This window comes from Lissotriton vulgaris, chromosome 4_1, assembly GCF_964263255.1.
Source record: "Lissotriton vulgaris chromosome 4_1, aLisVul1.2, whole genome shotgun sequence".
Taxonomy (NCBI): Eukaryota; Metazoa; Chordata; class Amphibia; order Caudata; family Salamandridae; genus Lissotriton; species Lissotriton vulgaris.
The window spans coordinates 2,067,297,486-2,067,312,930 of NC_141691.1; the positions used below are offsets into that span (position 1 = coordinate 2,067,297,486).

A 15,445-nucleotide genomic window follows, 5' to 3' on the forward strand; every position below is an offset into this window, starting at 1 on the left:
GACATGGTTGCTTTTCCTTCAGAATGGGCTTAATAAACCTAATTCTTGGGTCCTTATATAGGGGACAAAAGAGAACAACATGCATCGTGCTTTGGCTATCTTTATTGTTACAGGGATAGGGGGGGCAGCCTCTCACACCAACCCCCTTGTTTAGGAAACGCAAAAAGAAAGTGCAAGATGTTTAACCTAAACCGTGTCAGATAGAATCGCCATTGCACATGATTTGTGAAGGTTAAATAAAACTGATGCTGTAAAGTAACCATAGGACCGTAAGGCCTAGCCAGGGAATGTACAAGTGAGGATTTCCAATAACTTGATTTAATGACAGTTTTAATGTCTCCCTGTATTTTTTCAGGGTTATCGAAAATATCACCCAGACCTATTTTATGGAGCATTTCATTGACATTAGATAGCCAGGGGATCTGTTTCATATTTTCCAATTTTAGACAGTCCCGGAGAATGTCTCTAGAAAGCTGTAAGTCCTCTGATAGCCATATTTTGCCCCATAATAGTAAGGGTGAAAGGCGAATGGTGTCACTCACATAGCTCAGACCCATTTCATCATGGGCAAATTTATTTGAAGAACCTGATGGAATAGCCAATACACGTTTTATAAATTTGTTCTCCATAATTTGTATCGTGTCAGGGCTTTCAGTCCCCCAAACCCCGGCCCCATAAGTAGCTACCGACAAACATTTTGATTTGTACAAGGTTTTTAAGTGTGTGACAGGTTTCTGACCCAATTTGCCACAGAAGCAAAACAGACCTTCTATAGAGCGACTGGCACTCTGGACTCGAGTCTTCATTAACGGGGCCCAACTTAATTTATTATTAAAAAGGTTTCCCAGATAGTTAAAATTTTCTACCTTTTCGATGGTAGAATTATTTACGACAAACTTTCTGGATTTGGACCCCTTTGGACCACAGACCATAGCAAAGGATTTGGTGAAATTTACCTTCAGGTCTAGGTCCAACATGAAATTGTGAAAGGCATCGAGACAGAGCTGCATGCTGTTTCCTGTGAGTGTCATAAGTACCGTGTCGTCGGCATAAGAAAGCATTGGTATGCTCCTGCCGTTGACCTTTGGGAAGTCATGGCAATGGTCCAACAGGTAGTTTTCCAGGCCGTTTGTGTACACGAGGAACAAAAAAGGGGCTAATATGCATCCTTGTCGAACGCCCTCAGTTGAGAGGATAGATTTAGTTTTTTCCCCCCCTGGCCCGAACCTTATGGCTACAGTTGTTGATTCATGCAGTCTGCGGAGCAGGGTGACCAAGGGTTCCTCGAAACCCATCACCCCCATCATTTGCCACAACTTGCTTCGACCCACAGTGTCGAATGCACTTGAAAGGTCCATGAAGGCAAGGTGGATAGAAGAATTCCTTGCCTTCATGTACTTCCCTATGATTAGAGCCAGGTTCAGGCACTGTTCGACAGTTCCTTTACCTTTTCTGAACCCATATTGGGAATTCACAATTAGGCCCACCGAATCTGCCCATGTTTCCAGTCTGGCTAAAATGACCCTACCCAGTATCTTACACGATGCATCAATTAGTGAGATTGGGCGATAGCATCGCGGATCAGATCTGTCACCCTTCTTAAAAATCGGCACCACTACTGCCATCTTCCATGATACCGGGACACGACCGATAACAACTGCTCTAAATACATTTAACAACAGAGGGGCCCAAACCTTGACATTGTGCTTGAAGAAATCCAAAGGCACTAGATCAGGGCCGGGGGCCTTTAATAATATGCCTTTCGTCAGAGCATCTTCCACCTCTTGCAAGGTAAGCGATGAGCTCAGGGACAAAGATGATTGAGAGACCACCAACTCCCTAGGGTCTCCTATAAATGATTCATGGAGTAAGATTCCATGTGGGTTAAAAATTTTCCCAAAATGTGATTCCCATGTTTCACATGTAATCTGCATCACAATGTTATCCTTGCCATTACTCGTAAAGAGGGGACGATTAATAACTTCCCAGAAAAGCCTGCTATCTTTTAATTCCGAGGCCTTTTCCAGATATTCCCAGGCTAGGTTTTTTAAATCCTGCTTCCTTGTTCTTATGGCCTCTTTATAGGCCAGTCTGGATGCTCTAACCAGCTCTTTGTCCCTTGGTTTTTGTTTTAATGCTGTTTTCAAGGATCTATGTGATGCCGAGCATGCGGCATCAAACCATCTGGGACCTATCCTTTTATTTTTCCCAATTGGTTTTATGAGGCGCTCGGCTACATGCCCGCATAAAGATTCAAAGTTCCCTATGACCTTTTCGGGGTTAGCTGTAGATGTTAGACATGCCTCATATTCGGAGCTATATCCTTTTAGGATCTCTGCCTCAAGACCAGCAGCATCTATTTTGCCCCATTTGAGAGTAATTCCTTGGTTCCTGTTATACTTTATAGATTGCTCCCAGACAAGATGTTTGGGTTTAACAGGACAAAGCAGGGATAAGATTAGAGGGTTATGGTCACTGGCAGCATTTGCAATTACTTCCAACTTGTCAACATAGTGAAAATACCCACTAGACACAATTGCAAAGTCAATAAAACTCATTGTACCTCTACTTCCCTGAAAAGTTGGTATCGGAGCCGAATTTGGACCAACCCAGGGCTCCACTATACATAAATCATTTAGAATGATGATATTATTTAAAGCGTCCCCCTGGGGTGTATGTTTGAAGTGTGTCAGGGGATGATCATGAGTCTTTCAAGCCACATACATTCGAATCCCCATGGCTGCATAACGAACAGTTGAAATCTCCCACCCAGATGATAAAAGGTAGGGGTTGTTCGCGGCGTGCCCTGGCTATAGCCTCCTCCAGTTTCGACATTACAGTTGTCTCATTACCATCAAAGATGTTATAATACCAATTGATCAATAACAATGGTTCAGGGAACAAATTGACCAGCATTAGCAATTGGAACCATGGGGTGTCAACTATCTTAGATGTTACAAGTTTACATAGTTTTAAACATAGTTTTAAAGAAATTGCTGTCATTAACCCACCTTTTGCCCTACCCGCTTGTGAAGGTACCGCTAGAACATTAAATGATTGAAAACCATCGATATTCTGAGTGGATCGGCTCCATGTTTCCTGGAGACACAGAATGACACGGTCTCCCACAAAGTCTAGCTAGGCCTCATCCTCTAATCTACAAGCAAGCCCAGCGATGTTCCAAGAAATTAGACACAACCTTAATTCACTTTGTTTGATTCTGGCTGGTTCAGATATTGCTTCCAAATTTTGCCTTAAGGTGGTTAGGTTAGATTTAGTTCGCTATCTTGGGTAAGGCCAACCTCGGGGGCTTGAGGGTTCGAAGTACGATCGTCACCTACGGAAACATTCTCCCGCAAGTTATCGTTACGACTTTCCCCCTTTGTGATGGTCAATACAGCTCCTCCATACCCAGAAGTGGGTCGAAACGGTTTCTTAGGGGGATGTTACTTGGGAACCATCCTAGATAGTCTTCTCCCTGAACTCTTGATCTTGGGTCATTGTACCAAGTTTGCAAAGAATTGTTGTTATTACATATTGATCCCCTAAAGAAGTCATCACCCTGGTGCCATGTTCCCCAGTTGTTTTGGTTCGGCCATGCAGCCCTATTCCTCCGGACCCACCCAGGGTATGTATCACTATGAAGGGTCTGCCCGGTATTCTTATGAGACAAAGTCGGGGGGACAAAATTCAAATTTGGATAAAAGTATTCCAGACCTATACATTGGATATCCCCAACTCTAGCAAACCTTGGTTTACGACAGATGATATCTTTTACCCAGGTGTCACTGAAATTGATCAGGATACAGTCCCCCTCTAAGTCCTTCTCACTTGGGCCCACCCAGGGGACTCTACGCACACTGAGTATTTTTGTTTTAGAATCGGGAGGAAGTGGTCTATTGTTATTGAGCCAATATGTTGCTTTGTTTTTTAGCTCCTGGTTTGATTCCGTTTTATTGGGCAAAACTGGGGGTACTCCTGTAAGAATTACCATAAAAGGGACTGAGTCTGGGGGCAGGTTTACGGGTGGTAGTTTCTTTTTGTGTACTCTATCATTGTCTGCTGCAGGTCCCTGCGATGGTATTAGTTTGGGCCCATGGGTAGTTCCCTGTTTAGAAATAGTTGCTTCAGATGTTGATGCTGTACTGGCCACATTTTGGCTTGGGGGCCCCACAGTGACCGCCACTGCAGGTTTGGTGCGTGCTAATGGTACAGGTTTAGTTCGTACTAAAGGGACCGGTGCTGCCTTAGGGTCAGCCGATGCGAGTGTTTGAGGTGTTTTATTTACATTTTTATTTTCTCCCCCTTTTCTTGAGTTACTATTGTTGATGTTACTATTATTGTTATTATTAGTGCCCCCCACCTCAGATGATTTGCTCTTATTTACTAATGTTTAAAGGGAATGGGTATTAAGTGAGATAAGATGTTCCAATTGGTCTAACTTTAGGTTAACAATTTGGGTTCTCTCTAGAAGGGGCGACAAGAGCATCTGAACCAATTTCTCAATTTTCCCCAAAAGGTCTTCATTATTATTAGTGTTAAATGAAAAGATTTTCTGTCCCACATCAGCTAAGTGGGTGCCCTTTTGTTTAGTGGCATTTGCCAAAGCTCTGGGTGCAACTGTCTTCGCTAACTTGGTTCTACTTCCTTTTCTGTGATTCCCCCCTCTTTTCCGTTTATTCGGATGGTTGAATTCATGCTCACAATCTACGGCTCGGGGTTGTGTAGGGATGGACCCATTACTGCTCAAGTTGCAGTCTTGGGTGCTATCCCCCGTGATACCTGATGGAATAGGTATAGGAGTGAGTGTAGGTGCTTCACCTTGAGAGTCCCCTAAATCTGCTACCGTGATTGTCAGGGAGTCAGAAATTACGACTAGATTTGGACTAGCTTCCAGGATGCTATCTGCACTCTGATCAGGGATAGATGTTGCCTTATTGGGGGCAATTGTTGAACCAATGTGACCCAAGGAGGAACGTTTTCCTGTTATAAGATCTAAGGACAAACGCTTTTCAGTAAGGGCAATTTCTTTTTCTAAAATCCCAGTTGCCCGGGTTATAAAGTCATCTAGGGTACCAGTGGCTTTCCCATTCTTCGTTTTTACAGTTACCTGTCTACCCTTACCTGAACGCAAGGACATCATGTGAGTTTGGTATATCGTTATTCCTATCTATAAACCACTAAAAAACATATAGTACTACGTCTTAAAATCAATCGATTAAGAAAAGTCTGGGATCACCAATGAAAGAGAGTGGGCCCAACCCTACCTTGATCGTCCTTGGACGGCCTTAGACGGTCCCGCCCTTGTCCCGGGCTTCTCCCGGCACACTCCCGCGAGCTCCCGCGCCGCGGGAATAATCTGTTAGATTTGTAGCGTCCGGTTTTGGGAGGGGCGTGTCGTGCAGGGAGAGCTGCCCAGGTGGGTTGAATGAGGGCGGGCGGTCAGGCGGGCGCTCCTGGGACATGTAGTCCTGCGCCTCCGCCCCCGCCTGCTCGCAGCCCTGCACAGATGTATCCTATTAATCACTTAGCCCCTGAGATAGCCTCCACGAAGCGGGACCCACGCAGCGGGTTCCGCGAGTTGCAGCGGTGATGCGGGAAAGATTTTCACCAGTTCTCCCTCTGTTTGACAGTCAAGTGCGCACTACTCACCCAGAGGGTCTCAAGGCGCTACAGGGGGGGTTGGGTGTGCGACAGTTCCTGGGCAGAAATACAGGCGCAAGATGGTTTATGTCAGTTAGAATTTCCTCAGGCATCAGCAGAAACGACCAGGTGGGTCGTGTGGAAGTGTTTGACTCGAGATGGCAATGAAAAAGCAATGGAGTCCCGGTACAAATGATGCCGATCAGAAGAACACTTTTCCTCAATATTTGTATGTGTATGTACTTTGTGGGCTCTGGAGATATGCCCTAGGACTTGTCTGCTTCAGCTTAGGGACTTTTTTTTTCTGTTAAACTGCACTGATTTTAAATGTCTTGATAGAAAACGGCCAGTAGAGGTGATGTGCTGCATAGCTAAATACATATAAGGTCCCAAAGTCGAGACCGATTGCATCGCATATACCTGTTTGTTGTCATTCTTTTTTTTTTCTGAAGCTCATGTTCTCTCTCTTTTTTTTTCTTAATTGGAACTAGAGAGACTAGCGGAAACCGCATTAATGCAAGACCCTGCACAGAGAACGCTGCTCTGTAATGAGCACACATTAAAGCACTTATGAGAGGTAAAATCATTTTTTCTCATTAATTAAAATGTTAGTGTGTGCATATGTTTGTGTTTGAGCATGAGTTAACCATGTGAATATGTGCAAGTGTGATCCTTCCAAAAAGGGTGCGTGAGATGGCCTTCTTTACAGCGCAAAATCCTTTCCCTGACATTTATAAGGAGCTATTTGGAACTGGAGCAAATAAAATGAGAACAGGATTGGAATGTTATCTGTGGTTACATAGCTCATGGTGCAAATAGCGCTACTGATGTCACCTAAATCACAGCATACCTCAGCTCTGAAAGTCTGTCTTTATCAATGAGGGTGTTGTGATCGGGCACCCAGCGGCATCGCAGGGAGCGTCACTGTGCGAGGCGACAACTGTCATTCATTTGAAATAGAGTGAACCCCCCCTCGGAGTTGTCTGGTTACTGCATCTACTCAATTCTTGTGAACCAAGAACACGTAGTCCCATCCCAAGGGAAGGTGAGGGACGGGGCTCTCATCACAGCCGGAGATTTCCAGGGTGCGCGTAAAATTAGTTGAACTTCTCCACAAAGGGAGGTCCACTGCGAAGGCCTGTGCGCTCTGAGTCTGCTGTCTGGTCACTCTAATGCAAACCTAAACAATCCTGCACATGACCCAATCCTGTTTTCAGCATGAGAGAAGCACCAGGATTGGATGGTGAAGGCCAACCTAGCGATCCTTTTTGTTTTTTGGTGACCTGTGGCTGCAATACCCTGGCTGTTATGCAGTTGCTGGATTGTTGTGGCAGAAGAGTGCATGTTGGACTGGCCATCGCAAGACAGCCGGCCAATCTGATTTGTGAACTCTGCACTTTTCTTGTCATCCCGCTGCTGTCAATAAGCTAGAATCACCCAGACTCTGCCCCCCTCCCCCCAACCTCGCCAGTAGCAAGCAAATCCTAGAAATGGTAATGAGTGATACCATTTTAATAATGCATTTGTTGCTCACCTACTGGTACACACGCAGCAGGCGGGGGGATGCTCCACCGCCCTAGAGGAGGAACCGCAGCTGAGTGACAATGGTGCGCAGTTTAAGCCTGTCATGGCTAACGAGTACTTACAAAGGAATGGGTTACTTCAGTGGGTCATTCAGCAGGTAACAGTACTGTTGAGAGGTTCAACAGAGTTGGCAAGGTCACAAATCAATTGGCAGAAATGGGAAGTAAGGACTGGTTAGTTGTAGTAAAGAAAATGATTTGGGCTTATAGGCCCCATTCTTCTGTTACTGGATATAGTCCTTTTCAATAAATGAGAAGTGGGAAACCGTATACTAAGGACAACATGGGTTGCATGAGTGAGTCTAGAAAGGTAGAATGGCCTGCAGAGGGAGTGAGGAATAGCATAATGAAGGCGTAACACGTTTATAAGGATTATTATAATGACAAGCATGCTTGTGCTGATGTGGCTTTGTCTGGAAGAGAATGGGTCTGTGTTAAGAAGGCAGGCAGATTTTCAAACGGTCAAAGTTCTTTCTTTGAACCATTAAAGGTGGTAGAGTGTCTGAGGAATTCAGTACGCGTACATGACAGTAGGGTTTGGCATACTCAGTAAGCTTAAGTGATGGTAGGGTGTGGCATAATCAGTACGGTTAAGTGTTGGTGGGATGTGGCATATTCAGTACGTTTCCCTGTGTTTACTGGGGAGGTCAGTGATCGGTTGCAGGACGCAACAGGCTACGAGGGGAATGTCGGTGGATTAATACCTGGAGCAAACTGTCCAGCTGATGAGACTGGGTCCAGCTCCGAGGATCAGACGGGAGAAGGTAATATGGTGGGAAGCCAATTTAGTCATGTGGGTAGGCCTATTAGTAAGGTCCAGGATTATGTTTCGAGGTAGTTTTAGTTATCAAGATTATGTCGTTCAGGGAAGGTGGTGCATTAACACAAGTTATATCTTGTATTTTTAGGTCTCGACCTAAAGCATTGCTTTAGCAATGTTTGTTTGTCGAGATTCTAGTAAGCGGTCCGAAAAGTCTGCCAAACGGCGGATTAGCCACAGTTCATGTGATGTATGCGTGTGTACAAACCAGCCACGTGACACAGCAACATTTGTCTGTGCCTCAGATCAGATTTCAAAGGCTGCCGCTCCCACCCCCCAATCAGACTTCAAAGGAATGCAGAACCACTCCTCCTATAAACGTAGCACGTCTGTGCTGCTTCTTCAACCATGGCCTGGGCTTTAATCAACATGCAAGCATTCCCATATTATACGAAGTCACCTTTATTTAGTTTCAGCTACAGCCCCCTCCCCTCCCACCCCCGCAGTAACAGATTTGCTTTTGATGTTTTGGGTTTTGTTTCAGTCTAGCTTCCCCGCATTTGTTAGCCCGCATTATTCTTCACGCCACACACTGCTGCACGCTACACACTGCTGCACGCCACACACTGCTGCACGCCTCACACTGCTGCACGCCTCACAATGCTGCCTGCCTCACACTGCTGCACGCCTCACACTGCTGCATGCCTCACACTGCTGCACGCCTCACACTGCTGCACTCCTCGCACTCCTCACACTGCTGCAAGCCTCACACTGCTGCACTCACTGCTGCACTCCTCACACTGCTGCACACCACACACTGCTGCATGCCTCACACTGCTGCATGCCTCACACTGTTGTACGCCACGCACTGCTGCTCGCCACACACTGCTGCTGGCCTCACACTGCTGCACACCTCACACTGCTGCACGCCTCACACTGCTGCACGCCACACGCCACACACTGCTGCACGCCTCACTGCTGCACGCCTCACACTGCTGCACGCCTCACACTGCTGCACGCCACTCACTGCTGCACGCCACACACTGCTGCAGGCCACACACTGCTGCAGGCCACACACTACTGCAGGCCTCACACTGCTGCAGGCCTCACACTGCTGCATTACTCACATTGCTGCATGCCACACACTGCTGCATGCCACACACTGCTGCATGCCACACACTGCTGCATGCCACACACTGCTGCATGCCACACACTGCTGCATGCCTCACACTGCTGCATGCTATACACTGGTGCATTACTTACACTGCTGCATGCTGCACACTGCTGCACGCCTCACACTGCTGCACGCCTCACACTGCTGCACGCCTCACACTGCTGCACGCCTCACACTGCTGCACGCCTCACACTGCTGCACGCCTCACACTGCTGCACGCCTCACACTGCTGCATTACTCACACTGCTGCATGCCACACACTGCTGCATGCCACACACTGCTGTATGCCACACACTGCTGTATGCCACACACTGCTGCATGCCACACACTGCTGCACACCTCACAACACCACCACATCACTCTGGGACACCACAACATCACTCTGGGACACCACCACATCACATCACTCTGGGGCACCACAACATCACTCTGGGGCTCCACCACATTACTCTGGGGCACCACCACATTACTCTGGGGCACCACCACATTACTCTGGGGCACCACCACATTACTCTGGGGCACCACCACATCACTCTGGGGCACCACCACATCACTCTGGGGCACCACCACATCACTCTGGGGCACCACCACATCACTCACGGACACCACCACATCACTCACGGACACCACCACATCACTCACGGACACCACCACATCACTTACGGACATCACCACATCACTCACGGACGCCACCACATCACTCACGGACGCCACCACATCACTCACGGACGCCACCACATCACTCACGGACGCCACCACATCACTCACGGACACCACCACATCACTCACGGACACCACCACATCACTCACGGACGCCACCACATCACTCACGGACGCCACCACATCACTCACAGACACCACCACATCACTCACGGACACCACCACATCACTCACGGACATCACCACATCACTCACGGACACCACCACATCACTCACGGACACCACCACACCACTCACGGACACCACCACACCACTCACGGACACCACCACATCACTCACGGACACCACCACATCACTCACGGACACCACCACGTCATTCTGGGACACCACCACATCACTCAGCCCAACCACAACAGCATCACTCAGCACCACAACAGCATCACCCAGCACCACAACAGCACTGTCCTTGCTTGCTACCAACAAGCATTGCCATAGCCAATAGGACTCGCATTAGGAAAATGTAAGCTATTGGCTTTGTGAATAACAATGCTATTAATTTATATATTTTCAAAGCTGGAGGGGGTGTCGGGGAAGTGGGGCAGGCCTGGCATTGTAACACGAGCAGAGCACACACATCTCCGCAGCAGGCGCTCAACCAAGTCAGCATACGCCAGCAGCTCGTCCAGCTGAATGCGAAATATGCCTTCTGTTTGAGGTGAATTTATGTTAAGTTTGGCTTTTTCCAGAGTAAAAGCCAGCCCTTTATTTATAATTTGCAATTCTGGAAGGGAAATAGTTAATGAACACAAACACGCGAAAAGCTATAGCTGTTGCTGATTAACATAACAATTCTGTCTTATTTCGCTGGAATAGACTTCTATTTGGTGAAATACACATCTAAGAAAAGTTTTGGAAACTCAAACGTCTTTTCTTTTTGTATTTGGTGTTAAATCTGCTGTTGCGATGATTCTCAATTAACATCGTTGATAAAAAACTATGTGCGAGGTAGGCACCCGCAAGTAGCGTCTTACTATTACCCAGTCCATAGTATTCACTTGACCAACCTCAGACGGATGGATGGCAGAGATGGCCCTACTCTTATTCAAAATCATGACCGTGTAAACACATCGGGCGCTTGCTGCGAGTGTTAAACTCGCTGAGCCATCTTGCCAAAATAAGAGACGATCTGATCCAAGTTAGCCACATAAACTCATCAGAAGAGAGTATTGTTTATTTTAGTATTAGTAGTGTACCGTCCTGTCCCATGGAAGGAGGCCAAAAAAGCATCTTGAAGGAAGGGGCCTTAAGCTCCCGGTGTCCGAGAGAGGGCGGGAGGGAGAGACGGAGCAGCCTGGTCGAGAAGTCTGCGACTCTTAAGAAAAGCTGCACAGCTTCCATTGATGGTGGATGGGAATCCCTATGGGGTGGGGTGTCCACATCAGGCACGGACATAGAGCTCAAAGAAATGGAATGAAAAAGAGTGAAATGGTTTTATCTATTTATTACATTTATTTAGCGTTTCTCCCAAAATGTTTGTCTTGTGGCCCATCGCGCAGATCTTAAGACCAGACACTATGTTAGAATTGGGGGTCTCTGGTTGGCGCAAGTATGCACTTGTGACAAGCAGGGACCCTCTCCTCTAAGTCAGGGCGAAGGATGACCCCTTTAGAATGACCCTTACTCACCCTCTAGGTGCGTGGCGTGAGCAGCCAAGGCTATTCTCCAGGCGTTAGTTAGTTAAGCATTTGTAATCCCACACACAGTAAAATACACCAATCCCCCCACAAATGGACACCAGGCTGTGAATATATAAAAATACGCTTCTTTATGTAAAATATATATATCTCTTAGGTCAGACTTATCACAAGACCAAATAACGTTTCTGGTGCACCACAGGTTGTAAATAGGCAAAGGTTCTTAGTTTCAGTTCAAAAGGCTTTCCACAGGGTTCCCTTATAAATTTACTTCTTTGCAGCTCTAATGTGGATTTCTTCTTGAAATGTCCCACCAACAGTTTACAGTTCCAGGGGCAAAGGTTTCTTTATTAAATGCGGCTTACTTTCTCACAAAATGAAACCTCTCCCTCAGTTCGATGGGTTCTGGACCCACCCCGGCCTTCGGCGTGCCTTGCAGCGCCTCTCCTGCTCTCCACTGTGAAATTGACTCGGCCCCTACCAACTCTCACGCATCGGGAGTGAGCACTCCTGTGCCGGTCCCGGCCCTTCAAGGGTGAAACTGACTCGGCCCCTACCAACTCTCACGCATCTCTCGGTAGGCTTGGAATGGAGACCAGATAGGGCCTCGGGAAACCCTGGGCCTTTTCCAGAGGTGGGGGCTGAGCTGCGGAGCAGAGCAGCAAGCAGGCGATGAGAGGAGCCTCTGGGGCCAAGGCACAGGGAAGGCTGATGTCGTCTTCAGGAATGCTTCTCTGCTCGGCTGGGGGAAACACAAGTTGCGGGCCAGCCCGGTGGTGATTGAGGAGCACTTCACGAACACTTCCTCTTCTTCAGCGGGGGTCGGCACAGGCTTGTGCGACTCCGGTGATTGGGGGCACTCTTGGATCTTGACGCCAGCGGGCGTGTGCAGTCAGGCAGGCACGGCCCGCGACCCTTGGCACGACGGTGCGGGGGTCTCCTCAGCGGGGGCGGCGCAGCCTGACGAGCCTCCAAGATCGCGAAGCGGGGTCACAGGGCACGGACTGTGCAGCTGTCGACCTGGCGTAGATCGCAATCTGTAGAGGGAATTCCGGCAGGAGGGGGGAGAGCGTCTCAGGGCACTCCAGTAGCAGGCAAGGGGCAGAGGAGCAGGAAGCCAAGCCTGGGGGCAGAGAGCGACTCCGGTCGGAGCGAGGCTCTCACAGGACAAAGGCAGGCAAGCTCCCGAGTGCCACAGCCCTAGGAGGGGCGATGAGGGGCGCAGTCTGGCTCCAGCGGGATGCACACACGGCTCGAATGTCAGGACGAGCAAAAGCACCAAGGACCCACTAGTCCTGGGGTCCAGATCAGGGGGCAAGCTCAGTCAAGCCCTTGGAGAATGTTTAGAGCACAAAGCAACAAAGTCTTTCCTCAGTAAGTCTTCTCCTCTCCTTTCTCAGCAAGGCAAGCAGCAGGCCAGTCCTTCCGGCGTCTCTTCTCCTTCTAGTCGGGCAGAGGTCCTTTGTGGTAAAACAGGATTCTGATTTACAAGGAGCAGGGCTCCTACTTTTATACACAGTTTCTTTTGTTCTCACAGGCCAGGGGGGCCTTTGCATAACTGCTCTCAGCCTCTGAGCACTTGTTGGGGGTACTTCTGGCTTCTGCTTTCAGTGTGAGGGCAGGCACATCAGCCGCTCCCCAGGGGGGCGGAGCCAGCATTGTGTGGACAGGGGCAGCCAGGAGTACCTTGATGATGGGGCTTCGCCCTTCCTGGGCCAGGTGCAGGCTGAGTCATCAGTCGCTCCCCAGGGGGGCGGAGCCAGCATTGTGGTGGCAGAGCACAGCCTGATGCATAGTCCAGGGAAACTCCCACCTCCCACTAAGGTGTAATCCTTCCATTCACCACCTGTCATCCCCCAGCCCTGTCACTCACACAACCCAGACAGTCAGATACACATACTGCAGAGGCGGGCTGAAATGGTTAGGCAAGCAAATGCTAACTTTCTAAAAGTAGCATTTGCAAACACAGGATATTAAAATAAACTTTACTAGAAGAAGTATTTTATTATTCTGAGTTCAGGCATACTAAACATTAATTTCTACCATGTTCCCTGAGCCTGCTGGGATTATAGGGTGTAATAATTCCAGCAGCCCATCTTGGCCTAAAGGGAGCAGGTAGCCTTACACAGTGAAAAACGAATTTAGCTGTAATTCACTATTAGGACATGCCACACACATCAGGGCTTGTCCTACCTTACACTTACAATGCACCCTGCCCTAGGGCCTACCATAGGGGTGACTAATATGAAGTTAAGGGAAGGTTTAGGGGCTGGCAAGTGTGTGCACTTGCCCAGCCAGCATGACAGTACCAGACTGCACGCAGGTTCTGCAATGGCAGACCCTAGACACATTTTAAGGCTGCTTCTGTGGGTGGCGCAACCAGCGCTGCAGGCCCACTAGCAGTATTGGCATTTACAAGCCCTGGCACTCCTGGTGCACTTTACTGGGGACTGACAGTAAATCCAATGAACCAATCAGGTATACCAATCACAGTTATACTTTATACAGGGAGAGCATATGCACTTTAGCACTGGTCAGCAGTGGTAAAGTGCCCAGAGTCATTAAACCAACAAAAACAGGTCAGAGAGAGTATTGGAGGAAGGCAAAAAGTTTAGGGATGACCCTGCCAAGAGGCCCAGGTCCAACACAACCCCCTTCCAGCCAAAACGCAGGGTAGACCAATCACCAATGTGATGGGCTTCCCTGCTTTGGGCGATAGAACCTGGACCTGGCCCGCAACAGCAGGGGCACATTCCAGTTCTACGCCAATCTGAACCTATTTCAAATCCTCTGTCCATACTCTCAGGGTTCACCCAGCTAATCCATGGGGCACCCTTTTCTTCCTCTGTGGACACCACCTGTGCAGCCTCTAACCTTAACTTGCTCACAGGTGTGTCCCAACAGACAGTCATCAACTCACAGTGGCAACTGACAGTAGTCACGGTGGAGAACCAGGCCTCATGCCTCTCAGGGCTCTCAAACCTCTGTGGCCTCAGAGAGCGGGGGGCAGTAGCCCCAGGTGCTTGGCACCCTTTGTCCACTCTTCCTCCGGTCAGGTCAGGTATGTCATCCTGGCACTGACCCACCAGCCCCAGGCCTGTACCTGGCGGCTGGACCAAACACGGGGGTGGCCTCTCCCACACCCGGTCCTCCTCCTTGGGGCTCTGTACCCTCCCACCTGGAGCGGTACCCCCTTCCAGAATTGTCAGGGCACCTGTGGCAGGTGATCTGCACAATTCTCCCACCAGTTCAGGGGTGCTATCCTGAAACTGGGGTACCAGGTCAGGGGGGACACCCTGCACCTGGCCCTCTATCCTAGGGTCTAAACCCTCAAACTGCACCGGGGTCAGAGGCAAGGACTCCCTCCCTCTGCACCCCCTTCCAGAGTACTGCCCACTCCCCACTGGAGTGGTACCCCTAGAAGTGACATGGGTCAGGACACTGATTACAGTGGTCCCACCCTCCAGGTCAGACAACACCTGAACCTGGCTCTCCAACTCAGGGACCCAACCCTGCAGTTGAACACTTGCCTGGCGCACCAGGACTTCCCGGGGAGCACGCATGCCCCCCCTGAGGGTGGCACATAGCTCATGTGCCGTGCGACAGTCTGCCTGGCGCAGATCTCCCAGCCTCTGTCCCTCTGACAGTGCGGGAAGATCCCCCAGGACAGAAGTGGTGTCCCCATGGTCATTCACTGGGGACGCAGCCCTGCTGGCTGGCCCCTGACCCACTGGTTCTTCCACTGGGGACTGTTTCCCCCTCTCGCCCCTCCTTCTGGACTTCTCCACCCTCCGAACTGGAGTGGTACTGCCAGACACCAGAACTACTGGACCTCTGTTTACAGAGCCTCCACGTTCTCTAGCCACTGGGGGATCCCCCTCAGAGGGTGACTCATCTGGACAGCCTAGGCTCCCCACCTGGTGTTCCCTTA

At 49.2% G+C, this 15,445-nt stretch overlaps 1 protein-coding gene across 1 annotated transcript in view; it reads left to right on the forward strand.

The window, feature by feature from the left end:
• The window catches only part of LOC147725014 (uncharacterized), a 132,270-nt gene that overhangs the window by 32,565 nt on the left and 84,260 nt on the right, over positions 1-15,445 (forward strand). The window contains exon 2 of the mRNA XM_086966484.1: positions 6,135-6,220. The gene's annotated coding sequence lies outside the window, so the exon portion shown is untranslated. The remainder of the gene's footprint in view (positions 1-6,134; positions 6,221-15,445) is intronic.